Raw genomic sequence first — 16,312 nt, 5'->3', positions numbered from 1 at the left:
TATCCTATTGTTCTGTGGTAACAAAACAAAGACTCAAAAATTAAACACGAGGCGAGGGCTATGTGTAAAGATCTTCCTGTTACCATTGTCAGAGTTGCCAATTAATCCGTCAGGGAGGAGGTAACGGGCAGGCTAGCGGTTCTGAAGCAAATAACACCTTGATCCGGGAATCACAAGCAACACACACATCAGCGCTGGAGATCAATTGGAGAGCTCCTTAATTTTGTCTGACTCAGTGGGGAAAACAGTCATTTCATCAAGACTAGAAATAGCCTAGCGTGAAGGCATCTACAGGCAGATTGAGAAGAAACCTCATTCTGGGGCCTGCATCCTTAAAGAGTTCCGCGAGGTCCTTACAGAACAGTTCTGCAAGAAGTTTCACTGAAATGGAACCAGCTTAACATGGGGAAATCTAAGGTTTGGGGTATATGCGTAACAAAGAGATTGAGCAGCAACAATGTATTCAGGCAGGATGCTTAATCTAACGTTCATTTCTAACCTATTTACACTTGGACCATTTTCCTCCACCCCAGCCAAACAACATCTGCTTGCATTTCCCATTCACTCGTTTAAGTTCCAGTTCATAAAATCCTCTTTCCATCTTCTTTATCTTGAAAGGAAAAAAAAAAAAAAAAGGATGGTGCCTCCCTGGGGGACAACTCAACATATGTCCAAGCCCTTCAGAGAAAGTTACACTGTGTTTCACTTCCAGGTTTGAAAAGAGCCTCTTAGCCCACCACTGTGCTGACTTCCTGAGTGCACACTAGGAGCCCTGGCCAATGGCTGGCCCCTCAGCTAAGCCATTTCTGGGCTACCTGGAATGTGCTGTCCCTTGATTTTTTTTTCTCTACATTATTCCAAATATGTGGTCCTTTGCTGGTTTTCTCACCACTCGATTCACCAGGCAGCTGCTTCCCCCTCAGAGTCCACAACAGCCTGTCCTGAAGTCGCCCCCCAAAGGGACACACTTAAGAAGCCCACCTGAGTCTGTGGATTAAACCAAATGTGCATTTACTCACTAGGAAGACTAGTTACATTGTGGTAAAATGTCATTAACTCTGACCACTAATTTAGATGCTAAGACCAAGTCCACACGGGCCAAACCTAGAGAAAGTGGGCAAATGAAGAAGAAACATCAAGGCTAGGGGCTGTACTTCAAACCCTTTCTCCACTAACAAAGCCATCTCTTACCCTTACACATCTAAGAGAATAAACTGCTTTCAGCTATAGACACACATGGGCTCCATCAACTGGTCACGTTTCCACACCTACTCAGGAGGCGTTAAGCTATTCTACTTGCTGATGTAGTCCTAGAAATAATAAAAATTAGTTTATTTTTGAACTATTGTATTTACAATAATATTTAGTCTCCTCCGTGTCTCATAGGTCTGTTTGGAGCTCTAACCTAAAGAAAAGTCAGGGGTATGGAGAGTAAGGAGGCTGGATCATTTAGGTTCAGCAGACAAGGGCAGTGAGATGCAAACCAGGAGGTCTCACCATTAGACAGCTCGCTGGACTTCCACTGGAGTTTCCTTCCTCCTCTGCAGCACAGAAGTAACTGCATGCAAGCTCTCCAGCCCTTGTCTTTTTATCTGCAAGGGGAGACAGAACCTGCCAGCAGGCACACACTACAAAGCTCAGTAAACAGCCGTCACCCTGGTTTCTCCTCCTTTCTCTACTGAAGTGCAGCAACTTTTTGACTATTTGCCCAGTTGGTGAAGGGTTTATTGAATTCTGTTCATCACTTGAAGAGTAAAATCAGAGCTACATGGAAAATATTTAAATATTGTGGTGGTTTCAGAGTCTGAACAATTGTCATAAAATTACAGACTAAATATGTTCAGTTTCTGTTTTAACTCTAAAGGAAATGTGTGTGTGTAGTGTGTGTGCCTGATTATATATGTGTGTGTCATGTATATACATATATATAATATATATACAAAGTTTGTAGTTACTCTTCCATACATACGTGTGTGTGTGTGTGTGTGTGTGTGTGTGTGTGTGTGTGTGTGTGTGTGTGTATCTGAGCTACAGATCCAAACAGCTCTGCTTCATGTGCTGTTTTGATTTTCAGTCAACTAGCTGTTCTCCCAAGCTGACTGACCCCTGGGTATGGTTGAAATCATTCTTCTTCTCCTCTTCCTCTTTCTCTTCCTCCTTTTCCTCTTCCTCCTTTTCCTCTTCCTCCTCTTCCTCTTCCTCCTCTTCCTCTTCCTCCTCCTCTTCCTCTTCCTCCTCCTCTTCCTCTTCCTCCTTTTCCTCTTCCTCTTCCTCCTTTTCCTCTTTCTCTTCCTCCTCCTCCTCCTTCTTTTGTTTTTGTTTTTTTTTGAGACAGGGTTTCTCTGTGTAGCCTTAGCTGTCCTGGACTCACTTTGTAGACCAGGCTGGCCTCGAACTCACAGAGATCCACCTGCCTCTGTCTTCCAAGTACTGGGACTAAAGGCGTGTTTATGGTACATGTCTTAAAGAAAGTGTGAGTCCTGCTGTATGGAAAGTCTGAGGCCAGCAAGCTGCTGTCACCACTACAGGGTCCACAAGATGGTAGCTAACATTCAGAAGGCCTAACCATGGACTCACCCAGCTCACCCCCTCTGTCCCTTCTAAGTGCTGTAATGCTGATAGACACTGGCTTTACCATTGACTCTGACTGACTGTACCGCTGACACTGACTGTCTGTACCGCTGACACTGACTGTCTGTACTGCTGACACTGACTGTCTGTACCACTGACAGACACTGTCTGTCTGTACCGCTGACACTGACTGTCGTCTGTACCGCTGACACTGGCTGTACCATTGACTCGGACTGACTGTACCACTGACACTGACTGTCTGTACCACTGACAGACACTGTCTGTACCGCTGACACTGTCTGTCTGTACCGCTGACACTGGCTGTACTGTTGACTCTGACTGACTGTACCGCTGACACACTGACTGTACCATGGACACTGACTGTCATCTGTACCGCTGACACTGGCTGTACTGCTGACACTGACTGACTGTCCCACAGACCTGCCCTGGCTAGATTGCAGGCCTGTGCCCCAGGCGCGTGTTCTACTTTCCATGTGTGTTCCCTACATCAGAGACTCAGGCACATGGCAGGATCTCAGAGACAGGATCCCAAATGCTGCTTATTACTATCTCTGTTTAAGTGAGGAGAAAAACAACAAAGCTCACACAAAACAAGTTGATCCCTAAGCCCAGGCATAGGAAACAGCAACACCCCCCACACCATCAACAGTGGGCCTTGCTCTTTCAGACAGCTACAGAAGGGCACAAACTGGCTGTGACAGTGCAGAGAGGGTAAGGACCCCGCTACCCAGCAGGAATCTTCTATAGTTGTATGTTTTTTCCAGTGGTTAGCTCAAGAAACAATAAAGAACTGAACAGCCATGAGGTGTTTCTAGAAGGGATAGTTCTGAACTCCCTGAAAGGGTTAAAAATACTCACACTTCCTTCAACTCTGGTTCCCTAGCCAGCACACAAGGCCTGTCAAGATCAGCCTTCCTTTCTTCCTCCACCATGGAGCACTGACAGGGTAAGATTCTTGTATAGAAAATGTCTTTAGCCAAGAAATGCAGCTTCTCATGAAAAGCAGCACACCCATCCTGTATCTGTTCAGCTTTTAACAGAAAGGGCTATCTTGGGGAAGCATTGCTCATTTAACAGGAAGGGCTATCCTGGGGAAGCACTGCCATCAGCTCCTAATACTGCAGTTTTGTCTGTGTCTCAGACTGCTGCCTGTGTGGATCCTTAGAGGGGAAAGAGTAAGTCCTTCCCTGGAAACAGAGGCCTGGAATGGGATCCTTGTCGGACAGTCAGTAACTAGTTGGGGACACAGAACAGGCCACCTCATCTCTGGGTGCTTCTGCTTGTTAATCTGTGACATGGTGATGTGACCCTACCAGCTCTAAGGTGTCGCCTAGCTTACTGTTCTGAGACTTTGGGATTATACTCAAAAAGGAGACCACGGCTTTGTCAGCTGAGCACAATGACTGGTTTTGTTTGCAAGCAAGTAAACCCCCCACCCCACCCCCCTGCATCAGTGAGAAAAGGATCTAAAAGCTCATTTATATAAGCAGAGCAGATATTAAGAAAATTGGATCCAGAAGACATGCAACTACCAAACAGATAAATTAGACTGTGGTTATTAGCATAACAAAAGAATTCACCGCAGGTTTTCTTTAAATATCATGCATTTAAAAAACAATCTGGTTTAGTAAATTTCAATCTACATCTTTCTTTATAGATAACACAGCTATTGCATAAAAGGACCACATTTAAGGACTGATAGGTCACGTTTATAGTATGTATCAGCTTAGAAGAGTGGAAGAGGGTGAAACCAACTTACTGAGTCTGGACAGTGTGCCAGGAACTATTGTTTTCAGATTACCAGCATTATTAATATCATCAGTGTGACCAGTATGATGAGTATAGGCCCGACTAGCAACCAATTAAGACACAAGCACTTGTTATATTTTAACACAGCCTTAGTTAACCCGGGGAAGGGCAGACAGTAACCCTCTAAACTACTTCCCATAGTGGGGCCTCAATCCCGTGCCATCTGTTTCTACCAATTTCTATCAAGCTACCTCCTGTCCATAATCCCAAATACTTGTTAATGTTCTTCATCTGGGCCGAATTCCCCATTCATGCCAGCACGTGCTTCTTCTCCATCTAACCCATGGCGGCCTTCTTCTCCTTCTCTGGTCTTTCTCCTTTTTCCTCACGGTGGTCTCTCTTCTTCTTCCCAGAATTCCTCTCTCTCCCTCTTGGGACCCTTAGCCACACCTCTGTCTCCTCTGCCCTGCCCAGGTGGGATGGCTTTCTATTAAATAAAAGGTGGGTCACAGAGACAGCAAGCAGTAATTAGCATCAAAATACATTAGAACATCCCCCAGCAAGGAACCTCACACAAACTGTCTCCTCCTAAAATTCACCTATATGGTTGACATCTCAGGCCAGAGTTCACCTGCAGGACTGCAGTCACATTCTGTCCCCATCCCAAGGCCTCTGGGCATGAGGCCACCTGCCAGGCCGTGACATCAAATGTCATAATGTACATAAAAATACTTTTTAAACTGTCACATAAGAATGCACAGGGATAGTATTGGTTTAATAGCCAGTCCCAGAACTGAAGTATTTTACTTGTAGATCATGCTTAGAGCTGAGGGGCTGGGGGGGAGCAGAGATCACTTTCCTATGAGCATCATGGAGGGTCAGACCTTAGCAACAGCCATGTATTCAAGAATCAGCTTTGGAAAGTCTGTACCAAAAAGGAGATCTCAAAGGAAAATCAATCTGAAGGCACAAAGGGAAGTCAGTGGATCTGTACAGTATCTGGCCTGAACGCCACGCCACAGATAGAGACACTCACAATACAAGACATTCCTCTGTGGCAAAAAAAAAAAAAAAAAAAAAAAAAAAAAAAAAAAAACGGGAAAACTACTTAAGTGGCAAGAAAAAAAACCTGTTTTGGCACTAAGGGTTATTGCCGCTGGAAAACCCAGCCAGCAGATTTGTATCTGAACACGTTATCTTGCCTGGAGAAGTAGGAAATTGGCAACAGATGTGTTTGATGGCTTGTAAACCGTCCTCTAAGGCTTTCCCTACGTCTTCCCATTTCTCCTTACCTTCCCCCCTGCCCCTTTACAGAGCTGGCTTGCTCTGCCCACAAGGACTGATGTGTCCTGTCATGAAGAACCGCAAGACCATGTCTCCCTTAAGCCTTGGTTCTCCCCAGGGAGTAAACACATTCACCTACAGGTGTCAGAACCTGATGGTCTCCCTCCAACTACAGCACCTGTGTTATTAAAATGAGTCCTAAGAAAAGCCGTAATATCTTACCACTGTTAGTAAGACTAGGGTATGACCAAACAGAAAAGGAAGCCTTATGGGGCGCCTTCTTTCCATAGTACCCTCAAATCATTCTGACAGCGATGGGGCCCGGATGAGACAACGCTCTATGCCCAAGGTCCTTCCTGTCAGTGGATGAGTCTGCTCCAACATGCCAGTGCACCAAAAAGAACTCAGAAATCAAAGAAAACATGCCTGGAAGGGAAGGGGGGAAAGAGGGGGGAGGGGGGAGGGGGGAGGGGGGAGGGAGGGAGGGAGGGAGGGAGGGTGGGTAAGGGAAACCTAAATTCCTAGAAGAAAAAGAAAAGTTCCCTTAAAATGGAAATAAGAATACGATCATACCACTGACTGTCAGGCTCACAACCTCTCCTGGTACTTCATGGAGAGACTAGGCAATGAAAGTCTGGTGATACCCACTCGGGTTCTGCCCTGAAAGCGGAAACAATTTCCTGGGCCTTTCAAAGCCAGCCTATTCAACAGGCACTGGGAGTGGATAGATTTTCCCCCTGTAGATCTAAGCAAAAGATAAATCCATGCAGCATCTTCTCTAAGATGCAGAGAGAGAGTGAGAGAGCAATGGCTCTCACTGACTACAGCAGGGTCCCCTTGGTGTTCCCCACTGGGAGAAGTCAATGAGAAAGAAACTTAGAAAAGAAAGCATCATTACTATCAGGAGCTTGCCTGTGCAGCACTCAGTGCTCCCGTGCACTAAAGACAATGGAACGGTCTTACACAAAGATTGGCCCTTGATACTGCCAATGTGAATGTCAGCTGGGCTGTTTGCTGCATAAATACCAATTAAACAAGCCCGGAAGCAGCTTCAACCTGCCCAGCCAAGTCCTAAAGAGCACATCACTGGAGACCTCCAACTTTCCCCTGCACTCCTCCGGCTCAGCTGGGCTTGTCCTTTTTTATTTTTTTATTTTTTTTCTCTCTCCCATTTTTGGATCCGAATGGTTAGAACTAGTCAATCAGCCTTAACTGGGGGGGGGGGGGGAAGGTGGGGGTGCACATGAGGACAGAGCTAGCCAGCACTAACCAAACAAAACGAATTGAGCCTACAAAAGACAGCGTTCAGCTGTGTTCTCAGCACCTTCTTTATTCTGAGAAAATGTCTCCTAGAAAAGCTCCCCTTAAATTGTCTCCACATCCCTTATTTAAGAGCAGATATTCTTTATCTCCGACGCAGTACAACCTGTGGTTGACTCTGAGATGGGAAAATTGCGTTAGAAAATCATTTCCCTGGTGAATGATGCTCTTTTCAAAATTATCAGGCCATATATTTGCAAGACCCAGAGAATGCATTTTATACAGCTGAGATGGTCTCCTATCGTGATCACTCAAGATATTATTCACAAGCAAGTGACCAAGGTAAACTCAAGTGGTTCCTGTAGCCATTTGCAATTATTGACAAACAGTTTCATAACGGAAAATGGAAATTACAGTCAAGTGCAATAAGCTGTTTATCCAAGATCTACCTGCTGGTGGCTCTTTCTCTCTTTTCATTTTTCTTTCAAGCAAAATGCAAGCTATCGTCGGAATGCATTTGTCCTGATAGTAATTTTTCTTGCAAATACCTCCACCGCAAACCCTGTCTTCAGTTCTTCCACTGGTAGGATTGATTACTGGCCAAGATCCTAGTGTATTCTCGGATATTCGCGAGATTCCCACTGTCGGGTCTTTGGGGAAAAGATCACCCCCAGTTGACAAATAGGGTATTCCCTTCCGGGGGTGGAACTCCCCGGGCGTGGGGGAAAACCGAGGGCCTTGGGTTTCTTCAACTCACACCCCACCACTATCCTGGGCACACAAACATCCTATGAAGACAGGCTCCCCAATTTGGGCTAGAAGCAGTTCTTCAGGGAAGCTCCGGGGGTGCCTTCTTGCGCAACGGGGTGACTCGCACGCCGCGCCTCTGCATTTCATTTGCACCAAAGAAGCGTGTCAGACAACTGCGGAGGGGGGGGCGCAGGGGGGAAAGCATGCTTCTATTATATTTTTCACCAACTGTATGGACCTCAACGGACCTCGGAGCATTTGAGTAGATGGGCTCTCCCTGGCCTCTTGGCTGAGAGATCTCCCTCTAATTCTCAGGCAGTAGCCACTCACCCACCCGGGATCCCCTCTCCCCGCCGCATCTTCCTTCTCCCTCTCAGTTCCTCGGACCATATAAGCCCAACGCAGTGTAGAGTCTAGTGCCTCTGGGAATGACCCGGTTACTCTACCTTCTCGGGGCTCCCGGCACCGCCCCAGTCCCCCTTCACCCCCACCCACACCCCCTTGCGCCCTAGGCTTCAGACTCCTGCGTGCACCGGTCCGGGAGCGCCTCCTCTCCCCCCCGGCCCCCCCCCGACCCGCCACACCTGCTGGCCACAGGCGCCCACACCCCTTGCTGGTCGGCCTGACACGGGGGCCACTCTGGCCATGAGTGCTGCTGCCGAAGAGCTGCAGGGACTGTCTGTCTTGGTTTCGGAAACTCGAGGTCCTTGAGTCCTCTTCTAGTCCCCCCACCCACAACAGGGCTGGGAACTCCAGCGTTTTTCCCAGAGCTGGGGAGTGGGGGGGCGGTTAAGGAGGGAGACAAGGAAACCCCAACCTCGCGGAGCTAACTCGGGGACCGCAAACTCGAGGCACAGTGTGCGTTGCGCAGAGACGCGGGTCTCGGGACCCCTTACACCACCCGGCTTTGCTGCTGCGACACTCCCCCGGAATCTTCCCCAGTTCCTTGCTGGACACCCATCTAGCTGGAGTTCAGGGGAGGCGGGGGTTACCTCAACTCATTCCGGAAGCCGCTAACTTCGGAAATCCCTCCCTTTAGAGTCACATAACCAAGGTACCTGGGCTTCTCGGCTGGACAAGTCCAGATTCCGCCAGGGCAGGTCCAGGAGGTCACTCAGGCCAGGCAATCCCAGGCAGAGCGATTTAAAATCCTGCCGCCTCACGCCAGGTTAGAGTATCCTAGGAGCGCCTGCCCACTCCCGTAACCCTTCAATCTCCCATTCGGCGTCTAAACTTTTGGGGAAATCACATCTCCAAGGCTTGGGAGTTCCGAGCTTAGCTCCCTCTATTCCGCACCTCTTCACTGGAATGTAATCATGGCAAGCAAGACAAGAGGGGTGGCCGCCTTGTTATTTGCAACGTAAAATCAACAGACACCCAATCAAGCTCCAATGCCCGGCCAGCCCCTCGCCCCCTGGTGCCCACTCTCTCCCTCTCTTGCCATCTGCGTTTCTCCGCCCGCCAGTCCTTTTCCATACTCTGCAAAGCCATCTACTTATACACAGAAAAAGCAAATCATTAACGTAATCTGAGAAAAAAGCATACACCTGGCTATTAGCTGCATGGTTTGGGAGGGGGGAGAAAAAATAGAAATGGTAATAAAATCGAGGGGTCCTACTTTTACAGCTAGCTCAGGGTCGGGGGAGAGTTGGAAGGCGGGAGGGGGGAGCTTTTTTTTCTATGCTTCAGCACTTGGCTTTTCTTTCTGTGCCGGCTGCTTGGCGAGGAGTCTTACCCTGCTCCCCGCAGAGGGTGAGGTGAGGAAGCCCGCGGGGGGCCCGCAGCTCCATGTCAGCGCCGCCGCTGCCTTCGCCACCGCGCGAGGCCGCACTTGTGGCTGATCTCCGGGCTGAGAGGGGGCTGAGCTGGCCGAGCCACCCGCGAGTCTCTTCCTTGTGAATAACAAATACTCCCACCGGCGGCCGCGATTGGTCTACGCCCGGCGCCTCCCGATCCTCCGCCCGCAGCCATTCACCCCACGCGGCGCGGGGAGCCGCAGCCGGGATCACGCCCGGGATCGCCAATCGCTTCTCGCCAACCAGTCACCCCGGGAAGCGGGAGGAGGATCCTGGAGGGGCAGAGAGCTGGCGTGGGTAGGGATGGGAACACCCCAGTGGCAGGACCCCTTCAACATGCAAGTCTGAATCAACCAGAAATATCAGAGTTCTGGTTTTGGTTTTTTGTTTCGTTTTGTTTTGTTTTGATATATCACCCCCCCCCACCTGCCCCGCCAGGGAGAAAGAAGGGGGAAATGTGAAGATGGGGAAAGAAAAAGGGGGAGGGTGGTTAGGAGAGGTGGGAGAACCGCGGGCGCGGCGCAGTGAGCTGAGGAATCACGCCGGGAAACGCCACCCGAAGCGCGAGGGGTGGGGGGGGGGGCGGCTTTGGCCCCCCTCCCTCCCAATGACCACAGCTCCGAGGAGGGTGCCTGTGAAGAAAACGTGACAGATGACGAGCGTTGTGACACTTGCATTCTTTCCCCGGTGATGCTCAAAGAAGCGCCCACAGCCTCGGTGCTTCCTCATAAAGTTTGCCACCCGCCAGCAGTTGTTCCGCCCTCCGCACTGCCCTGTGGCTCCTACATAGGAGGGTGCCAGGGGCGCCTTCTCCTGCACCCCTTAAGTTGGAGGAAGGACGCGGTACAATCCCACTCCGGGCATTGTACGGGGACCACACAACCAAGGCGGCTTTTAATTTTTAGGATGAGGATTCCAGAAACCCAAATCCAGGCGTGAAACTCTTGAAGAGCCCGCTAGCCGGGAAACCTCAGGATTTCCTCCCAAGCAGAGGCTGAAAACCCGCTGGGCCCAAGCGCACAGTCGCGGCCCCTTCCTACTGGCTACCGCCCAGGAACTTCCACTGGGCGCCCTTCCTGCGGAGAGAAGGCGGGAACCCCCACGCGCGCCTCCCCGCACGAGCGGTGCTCTCGCTTGCCTGGCTTTGGGTTGGTGAGAAAGTCCCATCTAGAGGTAGCCGCGCGCAACTGCAGCCTAGGACCAGAGCCCTGGAGAGAGGTGGTGTGCTGAGAGGGGTGGGGCCTGGCGCACCTGTAAGCAGTGAGAAGGATGGAGGAGAGAGGGTTAGGCTCAGGAAGCTACAGACATCTTTTTTTTTCTCAACTTCATAAGCATCATGAGCTTTATAAGCTTCGTCACAGGTCACTTGTCTGAATCTGAGTTCTAGAGTGCAAGTTATAAACCTTATCCTGTTCAGATTTCTTTTATTATTTATATCTTATTTTATTTTGTTTGTTTTGGTTTTCCGAGACAGGGTTTCCCGGTTTACCCTTGGTAGTCCTGTTCAGGTGCCTTTAACTTTCGAATCAAGTCCCAAATTATCAAAAGGATTGATCCTTCTCTACAGAGAAAGAAAGAAATCACGACGCAGAAATACCCTCGGAAATGGGTTCACACTGGAAATAGAAGAGTTGAAAACCCACCTCCCCCATAGAAAATTGCCTCCCTGGTGCTCTGCTCTGGCTTTTCCCTAGGCTGGCAGTAAAGCGTGAAGTTTCCAATGAGACGACCACAGTTCCTCCCTGGTTTCCTGAAACCACGGAGATCCTCTAAGCAAAGAGTCAACAGAGGGTGGGGGGAGGGGACTCCCTACTCATTCATTCGTCTCTTGTCTCTGCAGAACCCATTGCTTATAAAAATCAATCTTTTCTGGCTACAGATAACTGGAGGGAGGGAGAATTTGGAGGTGAAGAGAAATCAGCACTGGTGTGGAAACGGGACTGAGTGGGGGGCTCAGCGGTTGCACCTGTGCTGTGGAGTTGAGGGTTTCCCTTGGGCGCTTGAAATGGAGGGAGGAAGTGGGTATGGCAAGCCGGTTTCTGTGCCAGGCAGCCCAGCTCAGACAGAGGCCGTCAGTGAACCTAGGGGTCCGAGTTCATATAGACTGGCACCAGCTGTCTGGGCAGAGCTGTCCTAGCTAGTGTACAGACTGGACTTGCATAAATCCCGCTGCAGGCTCTTTACGGTGTGTCTTAGTACACTTGGCGAATGGTGAACGTAAAGGAAGCAGAAGACAGGTCAAGGCTGAAAACACTCTGAAAAATGGAGCTGCTGACCGCATTCTGGTGTTCTGAGTCTGGTCCAGAGTCCCCCCCACAGTGTTAATGCCTGGTATTAGCCAAGAGGGCAGCACTGTAGTGGGTCCATTTCCATAATGAGGACAACACAGCTGGCTGCGGCCCAGTGAGCTGCCAGGGAGAGCAGTGGCTAATGAGCTGCTTTTCTCCTATTGATCATCACCTGCAGAGAACTACTGTCTTCCAGGCACACCGCCGCCCTTTCTGATGCAGCCCTCTGAGAAAGGAGTAGGCCTGATCTCTGACCGAGACAGTTTTCTGATGCTCAGCCTTGCATCACTCTCAAGTCTTGACGCACAGTACGGAATCATCACTGGATCTCCACATGGAGTCTGGTCAATAGAGAGCAGAGCCTTCTGGGTACAAGTATTTCCAACGGCTTTACCTAGAAGAGCCTGGATGACTGGTTGGGCTCATACATAGATTATAACGTACCCAGAGTAATATGGCAAAGAGAGATAGATTGTCTGCTGTGGAGATGGAGTCTTAGCATTATTCTGGAAAAGAATCTAAACCCAGTTTATCAAGGCCAATCCACTCCTCTGCCTCCCTTTTGATACTGCCTAAGTCAAGCAGGTATGGCCGAAGCCCCGCACAGTCCAGCCCTCACAAGCCTGGGATTTCAGAATCACCCACCTTGCTTCTCCTTGACATCTCATTTTCTTCACTTTGAAAAAGAGTCTTTGCACGGTGCCTGACCTCATCAACTATCTACCACAAATATTTATGTAAATCAAACATATTTCCTGGTAGCTAATCCTCCAAGAAGATTTGAATATAATCTTCTCATTTTCAGTTGATTTAAAATGTGAGAAACTGTCCATGTGTTAGAGAATGCAAAAGAAACAATACCATATGCTTGGGGGCCATTTAGCTCAAGCTGTGAGCTGCACTCCACATGTGGAGATCTATGCTGCAATTCCTGGTTTGGGGCAGTTGCTACATCTGGAAGGCCACTCACCCAAGAGGAATTGCTACCCGGATTTTGAAAGTAGTCAGTACTTTGCTCGCTAGACTTCTGAAAGGTGTCAGTGAGTGCATCGTATTAAAGCTCTGGCTGCTGGACAGCAGACCAGACGTGTTAGACTAGCTGTCACACATAGCCAATGAGGTGCTCCCCTCTCCCAGAGCTGCGCACACCCCAAGAGTGGAATGCAGAGGCACATCATGACCAAGACAACTTATCAAAGAAAGGGCCTAACCCGAGGTTTGCCTGCAGCCTCAGAGTGAGGCCCTGGTCACCCTGGCAGGAAGCACAGCAGCAGGCTGACCAACAGGGCTCTGGAGAAGTAGCTGCAGGTTTGAACTGACCCACCGGTTGGAGGCAGAGACAGACTAGGCCTGGTGTGGGCTTTCGAAACCTCAAAGTCCACTCCAAGTGACACACCTTCTCCAACGAGGCCACACCTCCCAAACATTCCTAAAACAGCTCCCAGCTCCGTCATCTAGGGACCAAACACCCAAATATGTGAGCCTGTGGATGCCATCCTGACTACCACGTGGAGCCACAAGGGAAATTCCCAGACAAGGTGCACGTAGTTAGCAAGGCATATACGCATCTCAGTCATCTTCTTGTGTTCCCAGAAACACAGCCCAAGACAACGACTTCAGGCCATGTGGTCTAATTAGGAGGAGGAAGCTGATGAGGAGATTTCAGTTGTGAAAGGAAAAAGGAATCAAGAAGAGGAGGTTGACAGGCCAGGTGCTACTAAGGATACCTGGAACTCGCTCTCAGTCTCCTCCTAGTGGCGAACTGGGCAAACCAGTGTAAAATGTACACAGCACAGCTGCTTAAACACACAGCCGAAGGAAACGGAGGAGCCACACCCCTGCGCCGATCAATTATTGATTAGTAGTATGTTGTTAATTCTCCAACTAGTTCAGTCTGTCACAGAGGCAGCGGCAAAAAAGATGCAAAATTGAGGCAGGCTCCCTCAGCAGACAAGGGAGCGTGCGCGGGCAGCTAGGCAGCGGCTGGCGTGTAAGTACTGGCCCCTCCGCAAACCTGTCTGAGGCGAAGGTCGCCAAGCACACTATTATCAAGGTTCTGCTCTGCATAAGGGATCCAAGCACCCTCTCTGGCCCTCGCGATTACTGGGATACCAGTTAGGAACGTGGGTTAGTAGTCTCTGCTGGGAAGTTGTCCAAACGCTATTTACTGGCAAAAGGCTTGAGAATCTGCATGTTTTTCAAATATTCATTGAGTCCAGTGATGTTCCTTAATATTTGAAAATCCAGGGCATTCGGGAAATCGCTGTCCCGCGCACAGTCAGCAGTCAGTGCATCGCCCAGGGAGGCGGGCCTTAGACGTGGGAAGCCCAGGAATGGATGTCCACACCGCTCATACCTGTTCCCTGGCAAAAATGACAACAAATGCTGGTCTGACTGTGTGGGGAAAGGTATCCGTGTACACTGTCAGCAGAGTGTGCACTGGTGAAGCCACTTCGAAAAGCAATCTGGAAGGCACACAACACACACACACACACACACACACACACACACACACACAGAGGAAATAGGAGCTAGAAAGAAGGGTCAGTGGTTAACAGTACTTTCTGCTTTTCTAAAGGACTCAAGCTTGGGCAGCTCACAACCACCACAACTCCAGTTCTAGGGGATCCAGTGTCCTCTTCCGCCCTCTGTACACACCAGCATCCATTCACACACACACATGCACACACTCACACACACATTCACATACATTCACACACGTACACACAATTAAAAATGAATATTTTTTAAAGCTAAAAATAAAACTACCATGTGACCCAGCAACACCACTCCTGGGCATCTACCAAAAGGGACCCACACCAAACTACAGAGATAATTGCACTTCCGTGTTAACTGCTGCTCCCTTCACCACAGCTGGGAAGTGGAATCAGCCTAGGCGGCCAGCAACTGGCAAGCGAACAATGAAAATGTGGCACACACACATATACACAGTAAGATTTTATTAAAAATGAAAAATTAAATTTTCAGGCAAGTGACCAAAACAACAAAATATGAGCCTGATACCGCTGTTCCTGCCCGTCTGGGACCATAGCTTCAGTTCTTTTTGTTCTCGTTGTTGAAAAGTTACTTGAACTGTGCAGAGGATGAATGTGTTCCTTCCATCCTTTTCTTCAGACATACATCCAGAAAGCATCTACAAAGCTAAGGAATTTGTAGAGAAATCATTCATGCACTAGGATGCCTTGAAATCAGGAACATGGAGTAGCCATCTAAGAAGAGCAGTGGTATTTCAATGGTGATGAGTTTTTATTAGCATTTAAACAGACAGCTGTACCAGGTGATCAACTTAAATTCTCAATCAGACAATGTGACTTTCAAAGGCATCTAATGTGAATTAATTTATGTACACTGTTATATCATGTTTTCTTTTCATTTTTTTCTTTTTATTTATTCTCTCATATGTTACATTGCAACTGCAGTTTCCCTCCCCAAGTCCCCTCCCCACCTCTCCTCCCCAAGTCCCCTCCCTACCTCCCCTCCCCTCCCCAAGTCCCCTCCCCACCTGCCCTTTCCCCCATATCCACCCCACCCCACACCCCCTTAGAAAAGAGCAGGCCTCCGAAACACATCAACCAAATATGGGGTAACAAGCTACAAGGCCAGGCACATAGTCTCACATCAAGCCTGCATGAGGCAGCCCAGTAGGAGCAAAAGATCCCAAATCCCACAAAAACACCAAGCTACACAATGGTAACATAGATGCCAGCCTAGGTGAGACCCCTATAGGCTCCCTGACCTCTGCCCGCCTAGGTCAGACCCCTATAGGCTCCCTGACCTCTGCCCGCCTAGGTCAGACCCCTATAGGCTCCCTGACCTCTGCCTGCCTAGGTCAGACCCCTATAGGCTCCCTGACCTCTGCCAGGCCACTTGAGTCCCAGTCAGTTCACGCTGTGGGTCATGTTCCTGTAGTGTCCTTGACCCCTCTGGCTCCTCTGATCCTTCCTCCCCCTCTTCTGTAGGACTCCCCAATACAGCTTCAACTCTTCAGTGTGTTTAACTTATAAAACCCATAGAAGCTATGTAATATGAGAGGGGCCAGTGAAGGGAGGAGTTTTAAGGGATGCAGAATAAGAGGACATAGGTAAAATAGAAGTATAAAGTGAGAGTACTAGGGATAGGAAGGGTTAAAAAGGGAAGAGGGTTATGGGGATGGGAAAGATGAGAAGTGTGGGAGAGAAAAATAATTCCATATGGAAACCTATTCTCTTCTAATCCAATTTAAAAACATAAAAGAGTTTTTGGAGGGAGATGCTCAGTCTAGGTAGATAATTCTGTTCCTAAAAGCAACAAGGCCCTAAGCAAGAACCCCAGTGCCAGCCATGGGATGCCTCCACAGGAGCTACTTGTCAGGGAGATCCAAGAAGCCCCCAGAACAACACAAACTCTTGTTTTTCTCCTTGGTTTCCCACCTAAACTAGATGACAAAACCCCACTTCTGAAAACACCACACAGTGCGGTTCCGGAACTGAGCTGGAGGCGTCTTCGTTGCTGGCTAGCTTTCAGAGTGTTTGGGGCCATCATACAAGCTTCAGGGCAGGACAAGGCGTTGGTGGTCTTACCTAAACGTGAACG

At 49.0% G+C, this 16,312-nt stretch overlaps 1 protein-coding gene across 5 annotated transcripts in view; it reads right to left on the bottom strand.

Moving 5' to 3' along the window:
• Positions 1-16,312, bottom strand: part of GRM8 (glutamate metabotropic receptor 8) — an 855,522-nt gene that overhangs the window by 808,193 nt on the left and 31,017 nt on the right. The window contains exon 1 of one of the 5 annotated variants that reach the window (XM_084788015.1): positions 9,371-9,670. The exons of 1 other annotated variant lie outside the window; for it this stretch is intronic. The gene's annotated coding sequence lies outside the window, so the exon portion shown is untranslated. Of the gene's footprint in view, positions 1-8,693; positions 9,102-9,370; positions 9,671-16,312 lie in introns of those variants that run through there. 3 more of the 5 variants (XM_084788014.1, XM_084788013.1, XM_084788011.1) reach the window with 3 other exon arrangements.

This window comes from Acomys minous, assembly GCF_964271855.1.
Source record: "Acomys minous genome assembly, chromosome: 6".
Lineage (NCBI taxonomy): Eukaryota > Metazoa > Chordata > Mammalia > Rodentia > Muridae > Acomys > Acomys minous.
This window is presented reverse-complemented; position numbering and strand designations above follow the sequence as displayed.